Source organism: Triticum dicoccoides, chromosome 3B (genome assembly GCF_002162155.2).
Source record: "Triticum dicoccoides isolate Atlit2015 ecotype Zavitan chromosome 3B, WEW_v2.0, whole genome shotgun sequence".
In the NCBI taxonomy this organism is placed as follows: Eukaryota; Viridiplantae; Streptophyta; class Magnoliopsida; order Poales; family Poaceae; genus Triticum; species Triticum dicoccoides.
In genome coordinates, this window is record NC_041385.1 from 73,229,057 (window position 1) to 73,256,748 (window position 27,692).

Genomic DNA, 27,692 nt, shown 5'->3' on the forward strand with positions numbered 1-27,692 from the left:
CAGCCCACCCGTGTCCCAATTTGCATCGCCGGATGGGCATGATCCATGAGTATAATAGGAGCACTTACCTTGCTAGAGATCAGCCTTTGGCCTCACGAGAGACCGCAACCAGCATAGATCCTTGACACACCTTCAATGGCAGAGACAGCAGACTTCGACACCCTAATTTGGCGTGGTGAATAATGAGGTTGATGCACGTATCAGACCAACATGATGGCGATGTTCATGGGAGACCTCCACCTCTGGGTCTACGTCGCCGAAGAGGGTGGACGGGCGTGGAGTGACTATGATCGCCCAACTGGGGCGAGCCGGCGAGGGAGCAAGTTGCCATGCCTCCTGTTTCCTGGTTGACGAGCCGGCGAGGGACTCAGATCGGATCGGAGGCAGAGGGCGATGCGTCCTGATTTGTTTTGATCATAAATGGTGGAGCAATCTGTTTTCTTAGGAAGGTGAACGAGGTGGGAAGAATAATTAAGGAAGGAGGAGAAAAACCGAAGAGTGGGCCATCATGGAAGCGAGGAGATGGACGACGAAGGGCAGCGTAAGAGGGGAAACGAAACACTACGTTTCTTTTAGGTAGTAGAGACATGCAGTTAGAGGCCGGTCATGCAGGAGACTTATCACGCGGCAGTGGCAATATGCATGTATAAATCAACAGTTGGCCACATGGATAAGAACAAAAGGTGGTCATGACCCGCAGGGCATTGCAAATTGCTGTTAACCCAATGACGCTTAATTTGTCTTGAGACTACCTACCGGTTGGTTTAATAGTATCACTTGGCATGTGAAGTTGCCCTCGTTAATCTCCAGTGTCAGTATAATTAGGCATCGTTTTGGGATGAACCTTAAAAATAGAACTTTTGGCATGCAAAGTTGGCCAGTTGTGAGACGTGTTTGTTAAACTATTCATACCCATCAGCTGCTTTCCTCCTTGTCACGATGCAAATTAAGCTTCCTTGCAAGTTGGATAGATTTAGCCAGGGTCAAACCAAACCAGTACGCATATATATAAATCATTTTTCTTCTTCTGTGTTGTGCACACAAGTTGTGCAAACGAGATGGAGCCATGCCAGACAGCTTGCAATTTGCTTAAGTTGAGTAATACCAGTTGTCAAACTGCTCCCTACGAGTTGTTTGCGAAAAGTTGGCAATATATATGAAAAAGATCACTCCAGCTAAACAGAGCACTCCCGCAGCAAGCAGTGTCAGATCTCACCATCCAAAGAATCTTCTCCTCCTTGCCACCTTCCCCGTTGGCCATCCACGGAAGCTCCGGCCATGGCTGCGCCGCGCGGCGTCCTGCAGAGCCCGCTCCTCGGCGACGACACGACGGTCTCGCTGGACGCGACCCCGCACCGCCGTTCGTGCGCTGCGCTGGCCCTGCTCGCCCTGGCCGGCGTCCTGCTGCTGCTCCTGGGCCCCGGCGCTGAGACCGACCGTAGTTTGAGGCTGAGCCGGCACGAGGTGGAGTCCGGGGCGGGCGCGGTGGCTGCGGACGACGGACGGTGCTCGGAGGTGGGGGCCGCGGCGCTGCGTGCCGGCGGGCACGCGGTGGACGCAGCCGTGGCGACGGCGCTCTGCCTGGGCGTGGTGAACCCAATGTCGAGCGGCGTCGGCGGCGGCGCGTTCATCGTGGTGAGGGATGCGGCCTCCGGCGACGCCGTCGCCTTCGACGCCCGCGAGACCGCGCCGGCAGCGGCCACACCGGTACGTTATTATCCTACGTTGCCAACTCTCATGAGCGGCAAGACAGGACAAAAATAGGCCGGCCAGCCCGGTTAGGCTGAAGTTCACTGTTCGGTGGACCCTGTATTATTGCTCAAATATTTTTTTGGACCATGTGTTATTACGCAATTACCACTTTACCAGTGTTCATTAGGCGAATGAACTGGTAGGTCGTTCTAATCGTACTGATGGCTTAGACATGTGAAAGCAAATAATTGCAATAAAATATATTTAATTACTATGACAAAACATTATCGTGGGAAAACATCTACCCACTCAATAGTGGTCGATCGAGTTGACAGTATTTTTCCATCACTATTTCTGGCTTAAGATTCTCGTGCCTCCATCGAAACAATAAGAAAAAGCCGCATCTCATGCCTCATGAGGGCATCTCCAGCCGTTGCCCCCCCCCCCCCAGGACGCATAGAAATCGTCCCCTGGGGGCGAGCCGACGGTACACTCGGCGTTGGGGGCGGTTTTGCGCCCAGTCGTCGCCCCCAGCTTGCCCCAGGCGCCGAAATTGGCCCACTTTGCAGCCCAATTTCGGCGAATAAACGGCCCATATGGGCGAGAATAGGCCCATATTCGGTATGGTTTCGCCATGTCTCGGCGTTCAATTATCAACACAATTATTCCTTATCACATATTTCATCACAGAAAAATCAAATACTTCAACAAAATACTACAACAACAAATAGTTCAATACAAATTATATAGTTCAACAAATAAAAACTCGTATTTCATCACGCGGCGTCCCCCTTGAGCCTCCATAGGTGCTCAATCAGATCTTTCTGCAGTTGATGATGCACCTGTGGGTCTCGGATCTCCTGACGCATACTGAGATAGGCAGTCCAAGTTGCCGGTAGCTGGTGATCAACTTCGGCTAGAGGACCCTGCCTGTAGTGTGGTTCAGTGTCAAACACTGGGTCTTCTTGCTCGCTCTCGATGATCATGTTGTGCAAGATGACACAGCAAGTCATTGTTGGGGAACGTAGCAGAAATTCAAAATTTTCCTACGTATAACCAAGATCTATCTATGGAGAAACCAGCAACGAGGGGAAGGAGAGTGCATCTACATACCCTTGTAGATCGCTAAGCGGAAGCGTTCAAGAGAACGGGGTTGAAGGAGTCGTACTCGTCGTGATCCAAATCACCGGAGATCCTAGTGCCGAACGGACGGCACCTCCGCGTTCAACACACGTACAACCCGGTGACGTCTCCCACGCCTTGATCCAGCAAGGAGAGAGGGAGAGGTTGAGGAAGACTCCATCCAGCAGCAGCACAACGGCGTGGTGGTGGTGGAGGAGCGTGGCAATCCAGCAGGGCTTCGCCAAGCACCACGGGAGAGGAGGAGGAGGAGAGGCAGGGCTGCACCAATAGAGGGAGAGGTTCTCGTGTGTTGGGCTGCTCCAAAAACCTCCAATATATAGAGGGGAAGGGGAGGGCTGCGCCCCCTCTAGGGTTTCCACCCCCTAGGGGCGGTGGCGAGCCCTAGATGGGTTTTGGGGGGCGGCCAAGAGGGGAGAGAGGGAAGGCGCCCACTAGGTGGGCCTTAAGGCCCATCTAGTGGAGGTTTGCCCCCTCCCACTCTCCCTTGCGCCTTGGGCCCCTTGTGGGGGGCGCACCAGCCCACCTAGGGGCTGGTCCCCTCCCACACTTGGCCCACGCAGCCTTCTGGGGCAGGTGGCCCCACTTGGTGGACCCCCGGGACCCACCCGGTGGTCCCGGTACAATACCGATATCGCCCGAAACTTTTCCGGTGACCAAAACAGGACTTCCCATATATAAATCTTTACCTCCGGACCATTCGGGAACTCCTCGTGACGTCCGGGATCTCATCCGGGACTCCGAACAACATTCGGTAACCACATACAAACTTCCTTTATAACCCTAGCGTCATCGAACCTTAAGTGTGTAGACCCTACGGGTTCGGAAGACATGCAGACATGACCGAGACGTTCTCCGGTCAATAACCAACAGCGGGATCTGGATACCCATGTTGGCTCCCACATGTTCCACGATGATCTCATCGGATGAACCACGATGTCAAGGACTCAATTGATCCCGTATACAATTCCCTTTGTCTAGTGGTATTTTACTTGCCCGAGATTCGATCGTCGGTATACCGATACCTTGTTCAATCTCGTTACCGGCAAGTCACTTTACTCGTTCCGTAACACATCATCCCGTGATCAACTCCTTGGTCACATTGCGCATATGATGATGTCCTACCGAGTGGGCCCAGAGATACCTCTCCGTTTACACGGAGTGACAAATCCCAGTCTCGATCCGCATAAAACAATAGGTACTTTCAGAGATACCTGTAGTGCACCTTTATAGTCACCCAGTTACGTTGTGACGTTTGATACACCCAAAGCACTCCTACGGTATCCAGGAGTTACACGATCTCATGGTCAAAGGAAGAGATACTTGACATTGGCAAAGCTCTAGCAAATGAACTACACGATCTTTTGTGCTAGTCTTAGGATTGGGTCTTGTCCATCGCATCATTCTCCTAATGATGTGATCCCGTTATCAACGACATCCAATGTCCATAGCCAGGAAACCATGACTATCTGTTGATCACAACGAGCTAGTCAACTAGAGGCTCACTAGGGACATATTGTGGTCTATGTATTCACACGTGTATTACGATTTCCGGATAATACAGTTATAGCATGAATAAAAGACAATTATCATGAACAAGGAAATATAATAATAACACTTTTATTATTGCCTCTAGGGCATATTTCCAACAGTCTCCCACTTGCGCTAGAGTCAATAATCTAGTTCACATCGCCATGTGATTAACACTCACAGGTCACATCGCCATGTGACTAATACCCAAGAGTTTTAGGTTTGATCATGTTGCTTGTGAGAGAGGTTTTAGTCAACGGGTCTGAACCTTTCAGATCCGTGTGTGCTTTACAAATCTCTATGTCATCTCCTAGATGCAGCTACCACTCTCTATTTGGAGCTATTCCAAATAACTGTTCTACTTTGAGCTATTCTAAATTATTGCTCCATTATATGTATCCGGTCTCTCTACTCAGAGCTATCCGGATAGGTGTTAAGCTTGCATCGACGTAACCTTTACGACGAACTCTTTTACCACCTCCATAATCGAGAAAATTCCTTAGTCCACTAGTTACTAAGGATAACTTTGACCGCTGTCCTGTGAGCCATTCTTGGATCACTCTTGTACGCCTTGACTGACTCATGGCAAGGCACACTTCAGGTGCGGTACACAGCATAGCATACTGAAGAGCCTACGTCTTAAGCATAGGGGACGACCTTCGTCCTTTCTCTCTATTCTGCCGTGGTCGAGCTTTAAGTCTTAACTTCGTACCTTACAACTCAGGCAAGAACTCCTTCTTTGACTGGTCCATCTTGAACACCTTCAAGATCATATCAAGGTATGTGCTCATTTGAAAGTATTATCAAGCATTTTGATCTATCCTTATAGATCTTGATGCTCAATGTTCAAGTAGCTTAATCCAGGCTTTCCATTGAAAAACACCTTTCAAATAACCCTATATGCTTTCTAGAAATTCTACATCATTTCTGATCAACAATATGTCGACAACATATACTCATCAGAAATTCTATAGTGCTCCCACTCACTTCTTTGGAAATACAAGTTTCTCATAAACTTTGTACAAACCCAAAATCTTTGATCATCATCAAAGCATACATTCCAACTCCGAGATGCTCACTCCAGTCCTTAGAAGGATTGCTGGAGCTAGCATACCTTTTAGCATCCTTAGGATCGACAAAACCTTTCTGATTTGTATCACATACAACCTTTCCTTACGAAAGTTGGTAAGGAAACTCGTTTTGACATCCATCTGCCAGATTTCATAAATACAGCTAATGCTAACATGAATCCGACGGACTTTAAGCATCGCTACGGATGAGAAAATCTCATCGTAGTCAACTCCTTGAACTTGTGAAAAAACTTTTCGCCACAAGTCGAGCTTCATGGACGGTGACATTACCATCCACGTCCGTCTTCTTCTTAAAGATCCATTTATCTTAATGGCTTGCCGATCATCGGGCAAGTCCACCAAAGTCCATGGATCCTTTCTCGGATTTTATGGCCTCGAGCCATTTATCGGAATCCGGGCCCACCATTGCTTCTCCATAGCTCGTAGGTTCATTGTTGTCCAGCAACATGACTTCCAGGACAGGATTACGTACCACTCTGATGTAGTACGTATCCTTGTCATCCCACGAGGTTTGGTAGTGACTTGATCCGAAGTTTCATGATCACAAGCTTCCACTTCAATTGGTGTAGGTGCCACAGGAACAACTTCCTGTGCCCTGCCACACACTAGTTGAAGAGACGGTTCAATAACCTCATCAAGTCTCCACCATCCTCCCACTCAACTCTTTCGAGAGAAACCTTTCCTCGAGAAAGGACCCGATTCAAGAAACAATCCATATTGCTTTCGGATCTGAATTAGGAGGTATACCCAACTGTTTTGGGTGTCCTATGAAGATGCATTTTATCCGCTTTGGGTTCGAGCTTAATCCTGAAACTTTTTCACATAAGCGTCGCAGCCCCAAACCTTTAAGAAACGACAACTTAGGTTTCTCTAAACCATAATTCATACGGTGTCATCTCATCGGAATTACGTGGTGCCCTATTTAAAGTGAATGTGGTTGTCTCTAATGCCTAACCCATGAATGATAGTGGTAATTCGATAAGAGACATCATGGTACGCACCATATCCAATAGGGTGCAACTATGATGTTCGGACACACCATCACACTATGGTGTTCCAGGCGGTATTAATTGCGAAACAATTTCCACAATGTCTTAATTGTGTGCCAAAACTCGTAACTCAGATATTCATCTCTATGATCATATCATAGACATTTTATCCTCTTGTCACAATGATCTTCTACTTCACTCTGAAATTATTTGAACCATTCAATAATTCAGACTTGTGTTTCATCAAGTAAATATTCTCAACATCTACTCGAATCATCTGTGAAGTAAGAACATAACGATATTCACTGCATGCCTCAGCACTCATTCGACTGCACACATCAAAATGTGTTACTTCCAACAAGTTGCTATCTTGTTCCATCATACTGAAACCGAGGCTTTTCAGTCATCTTGCCCATGTGGTATGATTTGCATATCTCAAGTGATTCAAAATCAAGTGAGTTCAAACGGTCCATTTGCATGGAGTTTCTTCATGCATATATACCAATAGGCATGGTTCGCATGTCTCAAACTTTTCAAAAATAAGTGAGTCCAAAGATCCATCAACATGGAGCTTCTTCATGCGTTTTATACCATTATGTCTTACATGGCAGTGCCACAAGTAAGTGGTACTATCATTCTTATATCTTTTGGCATGAAAATGTGTATCCCTACGATCAAAATTCAATAAACCATTCCTTTAGGTGCAAGAGCACTTATTCAGGTTTAATACTAATCTTGATGGTAGAGGGAGCGTGCGATGTTAGATCACATCAAACTTGGAAACACTTCCAACACATATCGTCAGCTCACCTTTAGCTAGTCTCCGTTTATTCCGTAGCTTTTTATTTTGAGTTACTAACACTTAGCAACTGAACCGGTATCTCATACCCTGGTGCTACTAGGAGTACTAGTAAAGTACACATCAACACAATGTATATCCAATATACTTCTATCGACCTTGCCAGCCTTCTCATCTACCAAGTATCTAGGGTAATTCTGCTCCAGTGGTTGTTCCCTTTATTACGGAAGCACTTAGTCTCGGGTTTGGGTTCAACCTTGGGTTTCTTCACTAGAGCAGCAGCTGAATTGCCGTTTCATGAAGTATCCCTTTGTTCCCTTGCCCTTCTTGAAACTAGTGGTCTCACTGACCATCAACGATTGATGCTCCTTCTTGATTTCTACTTTCGTGGTGTCAAACATCGCGAATACTTCAAGGATCATCATCTCTATCCTTGATATGTTATAGTTCATCACGAAGCTCTAGCAGCTTGGTGGCAATGACTTTGGGGAAACATCACTATCTCATCTGGAAGATCAACTCCCACTCGATTCAAGTGATTGTTGCACTCAGACAATCTGAGCACAAGCTCAACGATTGAGCTTTTCTCCCATAGTTTGCAGGCTAAGAAAATTGTCGGAGGTCTTGTACCTCTTGACGTGGGCACGAGCCTGAAATCCCAATTTCAGCCCTCGAAACATCTCATATGTTCCGCGATGTTTCGAAAAACGTCTTTGGTGCCTCTACTTAAACCATTTAACTGAACTATCACGTAGTTATCAAAACGTGTATGTCCGATGTTCGCAACATCCACAAACGACGTTTGGGGTTCAGCACACTGAGCGGTGCATTAAGGACATAAGCTTTCTACTGATCGCATAATCGCTACTATCAACTTTCAACTATAATTTCTCTAGGAACATATCTAAACAGTAGAACTAAAGCGCGAGCTACGACATAATTTGCAAAAGGTCTTTTGACTATGTTCGGGATAATTAAGTTCATCTTATGAACTCCCACTCAGATAGACATCCCTCTGGTCATCTAAGTGATTACATGATCCGAGTCAACTAGGCCGTGTCCGATCATCACGTGAGACGGACTAGTCATCATCGGTGAACATCTTCATGTTGATCGTATCTACTATACGACTCATGCTCGACCTTTCGGTCTCCGTGTTCCGAGGCCATGTCTGCACATGCTAGGCTCGTCAAGTTAACCCTAAGTGTTTTCGCTGTGTAAAACTGTCTTACACCCGTTGTATGTGAACGTAAGAATCCATCACACCCGATCATCACGTGGTGCTTAGAAGCGACGAACTGTAGCAACGGTGCACGGTTAGAGGAGAACACTTCTTGAAATTTTGTAAGGGATCATCTTATTTACTACCGTCGTCCTAAGTAAACAAGATGCATAAACATGATAAACATCACATGCAATCAAATAGTGACATGATATGGCCAATATCATTTTGCTCCTTTTGATCTTCATCTTCGGGGCTCCATGATCATCATCGTCACCGGCTTGACACCATGATCTCCATCATCATGATCTCCATCATCGTGTCTTCATGAAGTTGTCACGCCAACGACTACTTCTACTTCTATGACGAACGCGTTTAGCAATAAAGTAAAGTAGTTTACATGGCGTTCTTCAATGACACGCAGGTCATACAAAAAAATAGAGACAACTCCTATGGCTCCTGCCGGTTGTCATACTCATCGACATGCAAGTCGTGAATCCTATTACAAGAACATGATCAATCTCATACATCACATATATCATTCATCACATCCTTTTGGCCATATCACATCACATAGCATACCCTGCAAAAACAAGTTAGACGTCCTCTAATTGTTGTTTGCATGTTTTACGTGGCTGCTATGGGTTTCTAGCAAGAACGTTTCTTACCTACGCAAAACCACAACGTGATATGCCAATTGCTATTTACCCTTCATAAGGACCCTTTTCATCGAATCCGTTCCGACTAGAGTGGGAGAGACTGGCACCCGCTAGCCACCTTATGCACCAAGTGCATGTCAGTCGGTGGAACCTGTCTCACGTAAGAGTACGTGTAAGGTCGGTCCGGGCCGCTTCATCCCACAATACCGTCGAAACAAGATTGGACTAGTAATGGTAAGCATATTGAACAAAATCAACGCCCACAACTACTTTGTGTTCTACTCGTGCAAAGAATCTACGCAATAGACCTAGATCATGATGCCACTGTTGGGGAACGTAGCAGAAATTCAAAATTTTCCTACGTGTCACCAAGATCTATCTATGGAGAGACCAGCAACGAGTAGAAGGAGAGTGCATCTACATACCCTTGTAGATCGCTAAGCGGAAGCGTTCAAGTGAACGGGGTTGATGGAGTCGTACTCGTCGTGATTCAAATCACCGATGATCAAGTGCCGAATGCACGGCACCTCCGCGTTCAACACACGTACAGCCCGGTGACGTCTCCCACGCCTTGATCCAGCAAGGAGAGAGGGAGAGGTTGAGGAAGACTCCATCCAACAGCAGCACAACGGTGTGGTGGTGGTGGAGGAGCGTGGCAATCCCGCAGGGCTTCGCCAAGCACCATGGGAGAGGAGGAGGAGGGAGAGGGGCAGGGCTGCACCAACGAGAGATCAAATCGCGTGTCATGGGCAGCCCCATGCCTCAATATATATAGGGGGGAAGGGGGCTGCACCCCCCTCTAGGGTTTCCCACCCCCTAGGGGCGGCGGCCAGCCCTAGATGGGTTTTGGGGTGCGGCCAAGAGGGGGGGGAGGAGTCCATCCTCCCCAAGGCACCTCGGAGGTGCCTTCCCCCTTGAGGACTCTTCCCTCTAGGGTTCCCTAGGCGCATGGGCCTCTTGGGGCTGGTGCCCTTGGCCCATGTAGGCCAAGGCGCATGCCCTACAGCCCATGTGGCCCCCCGGGGCAGGTGGCCCCACCCGGTGGGCCCCCGGGACCCTTCCGGTGGTCCCGGTACAATACCGATGACCCCGAAACTTGTCCCGATGGCCGAAACAGGACTTCCTATATATAAATCTTTACCTCCGGACATTCCGGAACTCCTCGTGACATCCGGGATCTCATCCGGGACTCCGAACAACATTCGGTAACCACATACAAACTTCCTTTATAACCCTAGCGTCATCGAACCTTAAGTGTGTAGACCCTACGGGTTCGGGAGACATGCAGACATGACCGAGACGTTCTCCGGTCAATAACCAACAGCGGGATCTGGATACCCATGTTGGCTCCCACATGTTCCATGATGATCTCATCGGATGAACCACGATGTCAAGGACTCAATCGATCCCGTATTCAATTCCCTTTGTCTAGCGGTATTTTACTTGCCCGAGATTCGATCGTCGGTATACCGATACCTTGTTCAATCTCGTTACCGGCAAGTCACTTTACTCGTTCCGTAACACATCATTCCGTGATCAACTCCTTGGTCACATTGCGCATATGATGATGTCCTACCGAGTGGGCCCAGAGATACCTCTCCGTTTACACGGAGTGACAAATCCCAGTCTCGATCCGCATAAAACAATAGGTACTTTCGGAGATACCTGTAGTGCACCTTTATAGTCACCCAGTTACGTTGTGACGTTTGATACACCCAAAGCACTCCTACGGTATCCAGGAGTTACACGATCTCATGGTCAAAGGAAGAGATACTTGACATTGGCAAAGCTCTAGCAAATGAACTACACGATCTTTTGTGCTAGTCTTAGGATTGGGTCTTGTCCATCACATCATTCTCCTAATGATGTGATCCCGTTATCAACGACATCCAATGTCCATAGCCAGGAAACCATGACTATCTGTTGATCACAACGAGCTAGTCAACTAGAGGCTCACTAGGGACATATTGTGGTCTATGTATTCACACGTGTATTATGATTTCCGGATAATACAGTTATAGCATGAATAAAAGACAATTATCATGAACAAGGAAATATAATAATAACACTTTTATTATTGCCTCTAGGGCATATTTCCAACAAGCATACCCTGCAAAAACAAGTTAGACGTCCTCTAATTGTTGTTTGCATGTTTTACGTGGCTGCTATGGGTTTCTAGCAAGAACGTTTCTTACCTACGCAAAACCACAACGTGATATGCCAATTGCTATTTACCCTTCATAAGGACCCTTTTCATCGAATCCGTTCCGACTAGAGTGGGAGAGACTGGCACCCGCTAGCCACCTTATGCACCAAGTGCATGTCAGTCGGTGGAACCTGTCTCACGTAAGAGTACGTGTAAGGTCGGTCCGGGCCGCTTCATCCCACAATACCGTCGAAACAAGATTGGACTAGTAATGGTAAGCATATTGAACAAAATCAACGCCCACAACTACTTTGTGTTCTACTCGTGCAAAGAATCTACGCAATAGACCTAGATCATGATGCCACTGTTGGGGAACGTAGCAGAAATTCAAAATTTTCCTACGTATAACCAAGATCTATCTATGGAGAAACCAGCAACGAGGGGAAGGAGAGTGCATCTACATACCCTTGTAGATCGCTAAGCGGAAGCGTTCAAGAGAACGGGGTTGAAGGAGTCGTACTCGTCGTGATCCAAATCACCGGAGATCCTAGTGCCGAACGGACGGCACCTCCGCGTTCAACACACGTACAGCCCGGTGACGTCTCCCACGCCTTGATCCAGCGAGGAGAGAGGGAGAGGTTGAGGAAGACTCCATCCAGCAGCAGCACAACGGCGTGGTGGTGGTGGAGGAGCATGGCAATCCAGCAGGGCTTCGCCAAGCACCACGGGAGAGGAGGAGGAGGAGAGGGAGGGCTGCACCAATAGAGGGATAGGTTCTCGTGTGTTGGGCTGCTCCAAAAACCTCCAATATATATAGGGGAAGGGGAGGGCTGCGCCCCCTCTAGGGTTTCCACCCCCTAGGGGCGGAGGCCAGCCTTAGATGGGTTTTGGGGGGCGGCCAAGAGGGGAGAGAGGGGAGGCGCCCACTAGGTGGGCCTTAAGGCCCATTTGGACTAGGGTTTGCCCCCTCCCACTCTCCCTTGCGCCTTGGGCCCCTTGTGGGGGGCGCACCAGCCCAACTAGGGGCTGGTCCCCTCCCACACTTGGCCCACGCAGCCTTCTGGGGCAGGTGGCCCCACTTGGTGGACCCCCGGGACCCTCCCGGTGGTCCCGGTACAATACCGATATCGCCCGAAACTTTTCCGGGTGACCAAAACAGGACTTCCCATATATAAATCTTTACCTCCGGACCATTCCGGAACTCCTCGTGACGTCCGGGATCTCATCCGGGACTCCGAACAACATTCGGTAACCACATACAAACTTCCTTTATAACCCTAGCGTCATCGAACCTTAAGTGTGTAGACCCTACGGGTTCGGGAGACATGCAGACATGACTGAGACGTTCTCCAGTCAATAACCAACAGCGGGATCTAGATACCCATGTTGGCTCCCACATGTTCCACGATGATCTCATCGGATGAACCACGATGTCAAGGACTCAATCGATCCCGTATACAATTCCCTTTGTCTAGCGGTATTTTACTTGTCCGAGATTCGATCGTCGGTATACCGATACCTTGTTCAATCTCGTTACCGGCAAGTCTCTTTACTCGTTCCGTAACACATCATCCCGTGATCAACCCCTTGGTCACATTGTGCACATTATGATGATGTCCTACCGAGTGGGCCCAGAGATACCTCTCCGTTTACACGGAGTGACAAATCCCAGTCTCGATTCGTGCCAACCCAACAGACACTTTCGGAGATACCTGTAATGCATCTTTATAGCCACCCAGTTACGTTGTGACGTTTGGTACACCCAAAGCATTCCTACGACATCCGGGAGTTGCACAATCTCATGGTCTAAGGAAATGATACTTGACATTAGAAAAACTTTAGCATACGAACTACGATCTTTGTGCTAGGCTTAGGATTGGGTCTTGTCTATCACATCATTCTCCTAATGATGTGATCCCGTTATCAATGACATCCAATGTCCATGGTCAGGAAACCGTAACCATCTATTGATCAACGAGCTAGTCAACTAGAGGCTTACTAGGGACATGGTGTTGTCTATGTATCCACACATGTATCTGAGTTTCCTATCAATACAATTCTAGCATGGATAATAAACTATTATCATGAACAAGGAAATATAATAATAACCAATTTATTATTGCCTCTAGGGCATATTTCCAACAGTCATGATATCCCACATTTGATCTTTCGACCAGCAAGTCATGTTGTGCAAGATGACACAGCAAGTCATGAAGTGGAGCATCGGCGAAGTAGTCGGAGTAGAGCATGCAGTAGCCTTGCAGACGATGTCGGTTCTTTGCTTTCACCCGCCCCGGCGCCGAGCCACCTCGACGCGGCTTTTCATTGATCGCCAGCAGCTGGGCGAGGGCGGCGAGCACCATCAGATGCTCTTCTTCCTGGACGTCGGCCGCGGCTTCCTCCTCCAGCAGCGCGGCGAGCTCTTCCTCCTCATCCGAGTCCATCCCGAGACAGTCAAAACGCCGAACACATTGCGCGCGGTGGGCGTGTACCCTCCGTTAAACCGCGCCTCCGCGGCCGGAAACGGCGGCCGGAAATGACCAGCTGCTGCGGGAGGGGCTGCCACGGCGAAGCGCTGCTATTTTCCGGCGGGGAATGGCTATCTAGCGGAGTAGGCCGGCGGCCGTCGCCGGGATATAGCTAGTGGTGGCCGAGGGCGCGGGGGGTGCGAGGCGAGTCGGGGGAAGAAAACCTTGACTTTTCCCCTGTCTGTGTGGGCCAGGCGTGCTTTTCCCTAGCGCCAGAGCCCCCAACGGCTCCCCAGTGCGCCGGGTTTGGCCTGTGACCGCCGGGCGGAAAAAAGGTCCGAACCGGCGATTTTCGGCGCCGAAAAAGTGGCCTGGGGGGGCCTGTTGAGGGTGCGGCTGGAGATGCCCTGAGCAATACAAAGGTACTAACACATGGCCTCATGCGTAACCATAAAGTAAAATGAGAACATTATCTCAAAACATTTAATGTAAGAGAACATTTGCCTTTATGTACTTCCACCGACCCCATTTCAAAAGTGAAGTGTACTTAGCAACTACCATCTGAGATGACCAAGTGCCCATATATATTTTCCTCGCACGTTTGCGAAATATCACTTGCGTGAATTTTAGTTTTGGATCAGTCAATTCCTGCTTGCGCGTAGTCCGAAGGCTGACAAAAGACACATTTGTGAGACCTCTCGCTATGACCTCACAGGGGATGGGGACCATCCGGCTCCCCACGGCGTCGCAGGCCCAGACAAGGATGAGGGTTGCCCGGTGCGGGTGAGGGGGTATTTCGTTTGCACTGTCGCTCAAATTAGATAGTCGGTGAGCACTCGATGGCGACACCACTACCGGCGGAGGCCAGGGCGAGTGTTGATAGGTGTGGGCGATTGATTTTTTGATTGCACCGGGTAATCAAATTATATACAATGTGACCAAAACATTAACTGAAATGCTAAAAATCTAACGTCAAATTTTTAGGCATGACAAATCTGACATTTTTCATGCCATTTTATATTGGTGCAATGATTGCAAATTCAGATTTCTAGCGCGGCAATTTCCTGGCCAAAAACGAACTGAGACGGATTTGTCGTACTCGCCAACTAAACTTGTGATCCTCTGCAAATATAGTTTGCCATGAAAAATGTTTGATTTTTCATGGTCAAAAATCTGACGTCAGGTCTGTAGTGAATTCCAATATTAATTAGGGACCACTTTGAAGAGGAAGCAAATGATTTTGGATGATCTTCTGAATGAAATATAAAAGTAAATGTGTTACATGTAGTGGAAAAAATTATTATCCTTATTTCTTACTAAAATGTAAGAATATTTATTTTATGTCCCGTATGAATTTCTTGCTCTTATTTATTTTCACTTGAATAAAAGAATCTTGATACCCGATAAATTGTGACCATGCATTGTAGATGTAACTACTGTAATACGATAATTTTGATATTGTGAATTAATATGGTGCATCTAAAACAACCGAAAAAGGGTTTCCCCGCTTTATATTATAAAGCAAACATCATCACATACATGTGAGCAAGATGAACACACACGCAACCACGACACACGTCGAACACACCCAAGACAGATACAAAGGTGTCGAGCACCATTACACCACTCGGACACAACCAAGCAAACATAATATGAGCTACGAAGAACCACTTGGAGCCACCGAGGGGGTGAGATGGACCATGACGAAGCAAGGACTCCAAGACGGTGCCTCCCAGAAGGGTACGCCCACGGATAGCCGCCACCGTCCGATCCATAGATCAAGTTTTCACCCGGAGTGACGCAGGGGTTGGGAGCACCGCGACGGAGCCTTCAAGAAGGATACGACGTCGACGGACACCGCCACCGACGTCAGAAACTGGGCAAGTGATGAACCCCGGTGCTCGCACCCCGCCGACACAACCCTGCTCCGCCAACCACCCGCAGCCACGTCCCCCGCGAAACCATGGCTGCCCGCCCGCACCTGAGACGCCGGTTCCGCCCCCGAACGCCACGCCTCCCGCCGCCAGGGCCGCCGCCCAACATCCAGACGCACCCAAGACCATCCAAAGAGATCAACCTTGCACCAAAGGAACCCCATTGACCGACAAATCGCAGCATACATCCTGCCTTGAACATCGCCGGAGCAGCGATAACCAACACGCGACCGGGAAAAGGGGGAGGTGGGGGAGCGGACGCATCCGGACCGGCACACCCCTGTGCCAGTGACGGGGGCCCGAGCACGTCAGCGCCATCCATCCCTCCAGCCAGCCTCCCAGCTGGACACACCCCTGTGCCGCCCCACCTCGGCGGCCAACGCAGCACGGCGCAAGGCCACCGACGCAGACCCGACCACCGGCAGGGGGGACCCCAAGTACAAAGGCCGAACGCCAAGAATACTCACCGGGGAGCCCATCTGCCCAGTCGTCATTGTCCAGCTGGCGGGACGACTGAATCCCGACTAGCACGCCCACCAGCCACCGCCGATGCGCCTCCACCACCACCAGCCGAGGCCTCGGTAGGGGCGGACGCCCGCAACCAACGCCGTCTGCGGCCCTCGCCGGCAGGGCCCAGATCTGGCCGAAGCCGCAGCCGGAGCCCTCCTGCACCACCTCCGCTGCAGCCCCTTCACGTCGTCGCCCACAACTCGCGTCGCCGCCGCCAGCAGCTGCCGCCGCGCCCCGAGCGAGCGCCGCGCCGCTGCCCGCTCCGGAAGCCCGCGTCTGCTTGACCGAGAGGTGGAAGGAGAGGGCCCCGCCGCCGCCAGCACTGTCTGGGCTTTGCCTGCCAGTACGTCGAGGCGGCGGCAAGGGGAGAGAGGCTCAAGGAAGGGGAGGCTGGAGGCGGCGCTAGGGTTTTCCCCCCGGGCGCTTGTGGGAGCGCCGCGGGAGGGAGAGGGAGGGGGAGCCTTCTAAAACAAATAAATAAGAGAACCACGTACTGTGTTTTTATTTATACTTCCTACAATTTTCATATATGGGGTTTATAATAACCCAAAAAAAACAACTTTATAACAAAAACTACCAATAAATTAGTACCACTATATTAGTTATGGAATATATTTCGATATTTTTATTTGCTTAGTGCTGTAAATTTCAATATACTTTTTATAAATTTAGTCTAACATAGAAAGGTTGAAATTAAAGAAAATAATACTGCATATATTGTGCAAAGGAGTGAGTAATAGATTGTTCCCATGATCGTGGTTAACCGCACTGTTTAGAGCATCTCCAGCCGTTGGCCCCCCAGGAGGCATAAAAATCGCCGCCTGGGGGCGAGCCGGCGGTATAATCGGCTCTGGGGGCAGTTGGGCACCCAGTCGTTGCCCCCAGGTCGCCCCAAGGTGCCGTTGTCGGCCCATTTTTTGGCCCACTTTCGGCAAAAAATGGCCCGATATCGGCGCGAATCGGCCCATATTCAGCTTGGTTCGGCGTGGTTCGGCGTGAATTCTGAATATAAATAATTTTTTATCACATAGTTCATCGCCGCGGCGAGGTAGTCAGAGTAAAGCATGCAGTAGCCTTCCAGACGATGCGGTTCTTTGCTTTCACCCGCCCCGGCGCCGAGCCACCTCGTCGTGGCTTTTCATTGCTCGCGAGAAGACCGGCGAGGGCGGCGAGGACCATGAGATGCTCCTCCTCCTGGACGGCGGCTTCGGCTTCCTCCTCCAGCAACGCCGCAAGCGCCTCCTTGTCGTCCGAGTCCATCGCCGGGCCAGGTAGACAAATCGTCGAACACCTTGCGGGCGTGGTGGGCACACACCCACCGGTACACTGCCCCTGTGCGGCCGGAACGCCGGAAAAATCGCCCGGACAATGGTGGAGAGGCTACCGCAGCGAAACCTCTTCTCTTTTCCGGAGGGGAATGGCCTATCTAGCTGTGGTGGGTGGTGGGCGGCGCTGGGATCGCAGGGTGGCAACCAAGTGCGCGGGGGGTGGGAGGCGAATCTTGACGATTGGTTTGACTTTTTGCCTGACAGTGTGGCCCAGGTGTGTTTTTTCCTTGGGTTGGAGCCCCCGAGCGTCCCAGTGCGTCGGGTTCTGCCTATGATCGCCGGGCCCAAAAACGGGCCGAGCCGGCAGATTTCAGCATCTTGGGACCGCGACTGGGGCATTTTTTCGGCGCCGGCGCGTAAAAAGTCGCCTGGTGGGGCCTGTTAGGGGCGCGACTGGATTTGCTCTTATGTACAACCTGTATGGGTGTGTTTGGTTGTCTGGGTAGCTCCAGCCTGCATCTCATGGACGATCCTGGTTGAGCTTGGCCTGGCTGGTTGGATGCAAAGTTGAATTGAGATGTATGTTTGGTGGACTGTAGGATATCTATGCACAAGGGATGTTGTATATCACAAATGTTGTTTGGTTGCGGTATATGGTGCCGCACAGCCCGAACTCAAGCCCGAGTTCTTGGCTGATCTCGTTAGGATTTGCGGCTCCGAGCAGCTTCGTGTGTGGGGGGGGTGATTTCGATATCATTAGACGGCGTGAGGATAAGAACAATGATAACTTTGACGGAAGATGGTCGTTCATGTTTAATACTATCATTGAAAGTCTTGACCTGAGAGAGATTGAGCTCTCGGGTCGAAAATTCACCTGGACTAACGCGCTGTCAAATCCGACGTATGAGAAGTTGGATCGAGTGTTGGCTAGTGTCGAGTGGGAACAAAAGTTTCCGTTAGTAACAGTTTAGGCTTTGTCCCGTGGTATTTCTGATCACACGTCGTTATTTGTGGACTCCGGTGAGGCCACCCACCTGGGTAACAAAAACTCGTTCTCCTTTGAGCTGGCTTGGTTTGAACGGGAAGGTTTCTTTGATCTCGTAGCCAGAGAGTGGGCTAAGGATTCAGGAGGAAAGACTACGCTTCAGCGCTGGTAGAATAAGATTAGGCATTTGAGAAGTTTCCTGTGTGGGTGGGCTAAGCATCTTAGCGGGATTTATAAGGTCGAAAAGGAAAGGCTCCTTTCCCTTATTCAGTCCCTAGATGTAAAAGCAAAAAACCACGGAGCTGCCGGCCGCGGAGCTTCATGCCAAGCTTGACGCTGAGATGAGGCTGAAAGAACTTCTTCGAGAAGAGGAATTGAAGTGGGCGTTGCGGGCCAAGGTTCGGCGGGTAGTCCAGGGGGATGCGAACACTCAATTCTTTCACATGATCACTAATGGTAAACATAGAAAGAAGAGGATCTTCCAGCTTGAGCAAGATGAAGGAACAATTTTAGGGCAGGAAAACCTAAAACTGTACATTACTGAGTATTACAAGCAGTTGTTTGGTCCTCCAGAGGATAACTGTGTGTCTCTGGATGAGTCCAGGGTTGAGGATGTTCCTCAACTCATAGCGGTGGAGAATGATATTCTAGCAGCTCCTTTTTTTGAGAAAGAGGTGTTTGAGGACATATCGCAAATGAAAAATAACAAGGCGCCGGGCCCCGACGGATTTCCAGCGGATTTTTATAAAAAGTGCTGGCATATTATTAAAGGGGATATGTTGCCTATGTTTAATGATCTCTTCTCTGGGCAGCTTCAGCTTTTTCAACTGAATTTTGGAACGATAACCTTCTTCCTAAGAAAACAGAGGTTGTGAGAATTGAGCAATTCAGGCCCATCTATCTTCTTAATGTAAGTTTCAAAATATTTACCAAGGTCGGGACTAATAGGCTCACACAGATCGTGCATGCTGTGTTGCAGCCTACCCAAACTGCTTTCATGCCGGACAGGAACATCCTTGAAGGGGTTGTGGTCCTTCATGAAACGCTCCATGAGATCCACACGAAAAAGCTAGATGGGGTTGTTTTCAAAGTGGATTTCGAGAAAGCGTACGACAAAGTCAAATGGCCCTTCATTCAACAGGCCTTACGTATGAAGGGTTTTGATGAAGCTTGGCGTCGCCAGGTAGAATCCTTCACGCAAAAAGGGAGTGTTGGAATTAAAGTGAATGACGATATAGGTCATTATTTCCAGACACACAAAGCCCTGGGGCAAGGTGATCCAATGTCTGCTATTTTGTTCAACATTGTGGTTGACATGTTGGCAATTCTCATAGGAAGGGCAAAGGAGGCCGGTCAGGTGGGTGGCTTGGTGCCTCATCTAGTTGATGGGGGTGTCTCCATTCTGCAGTACGCTGATGATACAATCATCTTTATGGAGCATGACTTGGTAGAAGCGAGAAATATGAAGCTGGTGTTATGCTTATTTGAACAATTGACCGGATTAAAGATTAACTTTCATAAAAGCGAGTTGTTCTGCTTTGGTAGAGCCAAGGAGGAACAAGAGGCTTATAGGCAATTGTTTGGATGTGAATTAGGGGCTTTACCTTTTACATACCTAGGTATACCCATTCACCATCGTAAGCTAACAAACAGAGAGTGGAAATGCATCGAAGATCGGTTTGAGAAAAAAACTTAGTTGCTGGAAGGGCAAACTCATGTCTTATGGATGCCGGTTGATTCTTATCAATTCGGTGCTCACGAGTATGCCGATGTTCCTACTATCTTTCTTCAAAGTTCCAGTTGCGGTTAGGAAAAGGCTGGACTTTTACAGATCAAGATTTTTTTGGCAGAGTGATGAACTAAAGAGAAAGTACGGACTCGCCAAATGGGATGTCATCTGTCGACCAAAGGACCAAGGGGGTCTGGGTATTGAGAATCTTGAGGTCAAGAACAGATGCCTTCTCGGTAAGTGGTTGTATAAGTTATCAGTTGAGACTGACGCAACATGGGCACAGATTCTCCGTAACAAGTATCTGCAGTCCAAGACTTTGTCACAGGTGATAGTGAGACCAACTGATTCGCCATTTTGGAAGGGGCTTATGAGAGTTAAGGCAACCTTCTTTAATAGAAAAAAGTTTATTGTCGGTAATGGCAACAATACCCGTTTTTGGGAGGATACTTGGCTTGGTGATACGCCATTGGTGCTCCAGTACCCGTCCCTGTATCGTATTGTTCAACGACGTGATGCGCTAGTTGCAACGATTATGCAGTCCATTCCCCTTAATATCCAGTTTCGGAGGGTGCTTGTTGGTGATAGGTGGGAAGCATGGCTTCATTTGGTGACTAGACTGATGGAGGTTCAGTTAGCTCATCATCCTGATCAGTTGTGTTGGAAACTTACTAGGTCTGGAGCATTTACGGTTAAGTCGATGTATATCGATGTCATTAACTCTAGTGTCATTCCTAGTTCCAAACATGTTTGGAAAGTAAAAGTTCCTTTGAAGATTAAAGTGTTTATGTGGTTTGTACATAAACAAGTCATTTTAACAAAGGACAACTTGGTCAAGCGCAATTGGACATGATCTACTAGGTGTAGTTTCTGTGATCGGGACGAGACCATTAAGCACCTCTTCTTTGAGTGCCCGTTGGCGAGAGTTTTGTGGCGCACTGTGCAAATTGTCTTTAGCATTACTCCTCTGAATTCGGTCGGTACGTTATTTGGAATGTGTCTTGTTGGGATAGAGTTCGATACAGCTAGACACATTCATGTAGGAGTATGTGCGTTGTTATGGGCAATTTGAAACTACAGAAATGATTTGGCTTTTAACAGAACAACAACTATTCATTTTTTGCAGGTTTTATTCCGAGCTACGGCGCTGATCCCTATGTGGTCCTTACTCACTCCGACGGAGACCAGGGAGTGTTTGGTTACTGGATCTGTCCAGAGGGAGATTGTAGCGCAGGATATCTTCAACCGGTTTGGATGGCGGTCATGTAATAGGATAGGCGATTAGTTTTCCTATCTTTGTTTTGCCAACCGGCTGTGGCTCTGTGGCATTTTTGTCTTTGGCGTTGAGGCTCTCTGTGAGCTAGCCTTTATTTACATTTCAAGACTTTGAGACCTTGTTGAACCTATTTTATTTATAAAATAGATGATACCCCCGCGCGTTGTTGTGGGAACTTTTAGTCATATGAACATGTTGATAGATAATATTTTTGCACAGTGTATTAAGAACTCAAGATCATAAAATTGCAATGGACACAATACTTGGCATAATTATAAATATTCCAAAATGTGAGTTATACGATAATATTCTTTTTGCTAAATACAATGATATCACATAACTAATCTTGTGTGACATACATGAATATTATATTAATGTATATAATCACACTAACAGGGATTACAAAAGTGTCACAATATGAAAGATTATGTACAAATGTTTCAACTGTTGTTGTAAACCAATTTTCATATGTGCATTATTGGCCACTGTAGTTGCTTGCTTGCCATACTTGACAATGAGCGATAAGAGCTCCAGTATCGACAAAGAAATAGATTCCTTTCTCTCTTTTTGACAAAGTGAGTACCAATTCCTTCATCTCAAAATATTGGACTGGAAAGAGCATGAGTAATTAGATCCGAATTACCGCGTTGAAGGTAGAATTTGTTGCAACAAAAAGAAACTATGCCTTAAGACTTATAACCTACATTAAGCAAATGAAAAATAGAGTATGCCAATTTTTGTGGTTCAAAATCCCAAACATGATAAATTGTTTTGTTCAAACCTTAGACAAATATGCACATTCCAAAAAAAACATTTCGGCAATCGAAAACTAAACACAGATAGCATGGAGTCAGGCAATCAGATACTACACTGAACTTACTTGACATGTAGCTTTCAACTTCCCATCTATTAAAAATTACTGATCGCTGTCCGTGTGATCCTTTATTTGTATACCAGAGGAAGTTTATCCCTCCAATGTAGTAGGGTAACATAATACTAACTGATTAGAAAATGAGCCATATCTATTTGTGTGACAGCAAAAGTATTACCTGTAATAATCATGTCACATTGGACAGCTCACTAAGTGCAATAAGAGAAAGTATCAGCACTAAAGCAACGTCCTAGTGGTGAGCCTCCCAATATGTATCGATTAGGCATTTTGCCCTCATTTCAGAAAAAAAAAGCCTCCCAATATTTTGTCTGGTGTCACTCGTTCTTCATATAGACAACAAAAATAGACTGTCTCCAAGAGACAGATTGGATGAGATGGAGGTTATGATGGAAGACTTTCAATCTAGCATCAAGGATGAGATTAACATGTCCCCTGATCTCTTGGATGAACTTCATGGATACAATAAAGGTCGTAGAGAACGTTTACTTATGAGTTATGACCCACGATCAAGGTGGAGAAGATCATAGCTAACTATTTAAGAAACATGAGATAATAAAATCCGTACTCTCTTAGAATCAAGAAATGCAAATAGCTTGTCACTATGTCAGTGCAGCATATGGAAATTGCAGAATACTTGGGAAGATAACATAGTTACAACAACAACAACAACAACAAAGCCTTTAGTCCCAAACAAGTTGGGGTAGGCTAGAGGTGAAACCCATAAGATCTCGCAACCAACTCATGGCTCTGGCACATGGATAGCAAGCTTCCACGCACCCCTGTCCATAGCTAGTTATCATGGATTAATTTACTTGCATTATAAGAAAGATACTTGAACAGAGTAAGACATGTGGATGTACGATCCATCAAGGCCTACTGCACAGAGATGAGTAGCAAAGTGGCAACTACAAAAAATATAAACGAAAAGAGTTGAAACTTAAACTAAGCACATACCACAGATAACCTGGAGAAAAGTTGGACAACTACCCTTTTCCTTGTTCTGAATACACTACAATATCCTCTCTTTCCCTTGTTTTGAATACACTACAGTAAGCTTAGAAAATGAATACATCGATGTGAATTATTAAAAGACTGGGCAAACCAAGACAATGAAGTAAATGGTACAAAAATATCTATGTATTCCGTTCTAGATTGATATATTTGACTCTTAGTTGTTGTCCACAGATTCGATTTAGTTTTCTGCGTGTTGTGACTCTACAAATCCCATAAAATAGAAGTGCTCAGCATTTAGCTGCTTCTACTCTTTTTTTACATGTCCTCCTTCTACTGTTACTGGAATGATGAATCATACCAAGTCCTGAAGAGTTTCTCCCTTTGTTTCATCTCTGCTGTCGGACTGGATTGGAGGGAAGTGGCTTTGTAAGGCCACTCAATCTGCGTCAAGATGATGTGTTGCTGTCTTGCCGATGATATTTTTCAAATATATCTACCTTCCTTGAGAAAGCATCAAAAGGGTTTATCCAATCTTTCCATACAACTGGACACCATACGTCTCTTTTAATCTCATCAGTTCTGTGATGCGCAAGAATGACAATACACTAGATCACTGACTGCGCGCGTTGCTGCGCCCGTCTATCTATACAATAAAATTATTATAAACTTTGTAAATAAATTGCCACATAGCTCATATTAAATTTGCATGAACATAAACATATATTATTCAGTAATTAAAGGAAATCTCAAGATTCACAGATACATGGTATGACTACATACACAACAATGTTCGTAGTAATTACAACTAATCCGAACTGCCAAGTCATAAACAGCAGGGAAAAACATGTATGGCTCGGTAATATTCTAGTCATCCAATTAGACTCGGGAGGAAAAATATATGGGCATGCATAGCATGGATCCTGGAATAAGATCACAAATGGTGACCAAGATCTATAAGAGAATTTTTTTTCCCTATATCCTTGACGAAGGAAATTAAATTTAGCAAGTGTACTTTGTTTCCTTGTTTAGCATTCTCTGGGTAAAAATTTCTATCGAATTAGTTGACCATAATGCTATCCCAACAAAAAGGAAACTTCACTGTATAGTGGTTCAAGAAGGCAAAGATTTCTTATATCTTAAATTAAAAAAATGGTATTATCAGCGAGCTATAAACCAATATAAAATATATCTAAAACAACTTAGACGTGGATGTTTCCTTGATATCTGACTATATCTGTCAAAGCACATTCAATCTGTGTTACAAGTAAATTAGGGAGTGACCTGAAATACCAATGCAACAAATAAGCTAATAAATGAATGGCATGTGACGGGAGAAATCATTACTGTGATGCACTGATCAATAGACGGCAAATTTATTTTTTCTAACAGCAAACAACATATATACTTGTAATCATGGTGTGATTGCCATGCCATATATGTATTAAGGCTCAACTTACAGAAAATGTGATACACAAAAATGGTAATAATCAAATGGTAAAAGTAGGAAAGCCCCCGGTAAAATTCAAATCAAGACAGAATCTTTGTAAGGTACAAATATCATGAGAAGACACCCACATAAGATGTTCTGGCTCAAACACTTACATAGATAACATTCAAGTAAAGTAAATTGAATAAGATCGATGCTTTCGAACTAAATATATACCGAGAATCCTTACAGAAAAATCAATTTGGGGCTGAGCGGCTGCATCCACGTGAGTGTCTACATCAGTGAGTTGCCAACGAAGGGCTCTGGACACAAATTTCCAATATTTAAGAGTGAGCTGAAGCAGAACAAAAGAATCAATTGTACCAAATAATTCACAATGAAATCTCACATTTAGGAATGATCATGGTCTTAGTTTTTTGAACAATCGTAAGCTACCAGATATGTACTTCACATCTATTCAACAATAGGATGATTTGAGTTATAAAAATAATTAACAACTGAAAAAAATTGTTCGCTAGTACCATACCATGTGAGATAGTTACAGTAGATTGTAGAGCTTTATGAATTGGTGTAGTTAGCTAGTAGTCATACTAATTTCAGGGGCTAAGTGGCAGATAGATTGGAGTGCTAGATTTATTGAATTCATCTTGGGATGCTGACTGGTTCAAGAAGACATGATCAAATATGTTTATTGATTGCATGCATTGGTGGCATCCATGGGATCCCAATGACCAGAGCTGACCAACAAGCTCTTGAACCTGACATGGCAAATTAACCATCGATTAGATTGCGCGTGCGATAGGATCAAAAAAATGTGAGTCTAATTGTTTTACCAGGATCGCTTCTCAGACTTAGGATGTCTGCGTCGTAGGCCGATACGATTGAGTGGAGCGGAGACGCGGGTGCGACCGTGGTGGTGGCCTGGCACACAAATCAGCAATTGATGCAGAGCATAGCACAACATGAACAACATTTTTTTTTCGACTTTAGGAGCTCCCCACTCCCAATTTCATTTGCAGCAGTGAAACTGATAATACAAAGCAAGCTTCAGGTTCTGGTCACAAGGATCAGCCATGATTGTAAATTAGCAGACACAAAACACCTCGCAAACGCAGCAAGAACTCTACAGCCAACTACAGAACTCTATACAGCCAACTACTTATTACACGAATATGGGTAGATAGCAACCCAACATCACGACACAGGAAAGCAACCAATCCCAATATCAAAACTGATGAACCAGAAATACTACTCAAAATACAGTACCACAACTGTATCTACCTTAGTGCTCCACAAAACTCCATCTCACCCTGCTATTCTAAGCACCAAGTGCCCAGCCTCTACTTGTGCTGAAAATCTGAGCCGCAACCTGCAGAAGCCACCTTGCTCCTCTCTCTTGCATGGCGCCATGTCCTCGTTTCTGTATACCAGACCAAAATTTAAGCCATTGAGCAGCCTGTGCAATCACACTACTCGGGTCGTAAGGAAACACATTCCTAAAACAAGCATTATTCCTATATTTTTCACGATGCTCAAATCACTGCTGTGACACCAACTAAATATATGGACAACAACATGAACAAAATTTGCGGTAGAAACAAATAATAATTCATCTATAGGGTGGTGATTAAGTACGCAACAAACAAATCTGACTGGACTCATTAGTAAATCTTGAGGTGACGAACCACCGGTAGAGAAGGGATTGTGTGCTGGGGAGAAAAATATCTGCAGAGAGGTTGAAGATGGAGGGGCAACCTAGTGGATCAGAGAAGAATGGATGCTAGCCTGCTAGAGGGGGGAAGCTCAATGGCGTCGATGGCGCGGAGCAGGCAGACGTCTCCTCACGTGGCCGAGCTTAGGTCCTATCCCGGCGTGCTGTTCTGACCTCCATGGATGCCAAGCTCGGAGCCTGAGTGAGGTGGCTGCGGCCGTGGTCCGTGGAGGATCTGGTTGGCGCCTGACCTGGTCGATCTCCCTGTTCTCTTCTCTTCTGATGAGGTGAGGAGGAGAGGGTGGGAGACAAGGCTGATTGCTTAGGGGGAGAGGATAGGGGCGGAGGCCGGTGGTGAGGAGGCGTGAGGGGGGGCACTGTGGTCTACTCGAGGTTGTGGTCGCCGGCGCTGCCGGGCAGGATTCATCCAACCAGCCAGATTGGGAAAAAGGGGAGAGAGGTCGGGGATAGAAGGAGTCGACCCTGCATCACGATCTGCTTCTGGTGGGGTGACAGCTCATTGGGCCCAATTTAACACCGAGCGTCCAAAAATGCTCATGGAGCAGCGGCCCAGCACGGTGAGCGGTGGGTATTAGCGAACGAAACGAGCTTAGGCACGATTCACTGCTAATCCGACGACCGAAAATGCTTAGAATTGACGATCCGACGGCCGGGAACGCTGATGACCTGAGAGGGCTGGAAAAGTGCTCAGTTTTAATATATCTAAATGGTCAGCGATGATACATGCATTTTTCATGTTTCAAAAATAAATATAGTAGATCCACACCTTTGAACAAAATCACAGAAAATAAATATATAGTTAGATACCTACTGGGTTTTATGTATTCTGTATAGAAAGTTTTCCTTCGATCATACGTTGGGTGTACCTTGAGAGAGCAGGTTAACACTTGAAATCACCAGCAGCTATGCAGATTTTGTGCGAAGCATCCATCCCGATAGAAAATACAGGGGGGTTGGTGGCGGCTCAAGATCCACGTTGTGCAGGGAATCCACACAACTCCTCCATACCTGTGCAGTAGGTCGACGTGTAGCATGGCGCGGCCGGCGGCAAGGCGCACTGGGGCGGCAGGAGGTGAAGGCGGAGGCGTGCGCCACAAGGCAGCTGGCGGCTAATAAGGAGATAAACGCGCGTGATTTAAGATGGAGGGATCGCTAGAGATGCACTGGAGACGGGTCGATAAGGAAGGAGTAGGGCACTCACACGCCGGTGGTGGATTTTTATGACTCTG

The 27,692-nt window shown here is 47.0% G+C and overlaps 1 long non-coding RNA gene and 1 pseudogene across 3 annotated transcripts; one reads left to right on the forward strand and one right to left on the reverse strand.

The window, feature by feature from the left end:
- The first annotated feature begins 1,058 nt into the window (after nt 1-1,058).
- Nucleotides 1,059-27,692, forward strand: part of LOC119279317 — a 33,410-nt pseudogene continuing 6,776 nt past the window's right edge.
- Nucleotides 23,311-26,924, reverse strand: LOC119274789. Of its 3 annotated transcripts, none has more exons than XR_005135330.1 (4): nt 26,487-26,924; nt 25,565-26,151; nt 24,961-25,489; nt 23,311-23,927 (listed from the first exon to the last, which is right to left on the reverse strand). It is a non-coding gene; the product is annotated as an uncharacterized LOC119274789 (long non-coding RNA). The 3 variants fall into 3 exon arrangements; XR_005135331.1 differs by lacking the exon at nt 23,311-23,927 and having other exon boundaries at nt 24,005-25,033; nt 25,120-25,489; XR_005135329.1 differs by lacking the exon at nt 23,311-23,927 and having other exon boundaries at nt 24,005-25,489.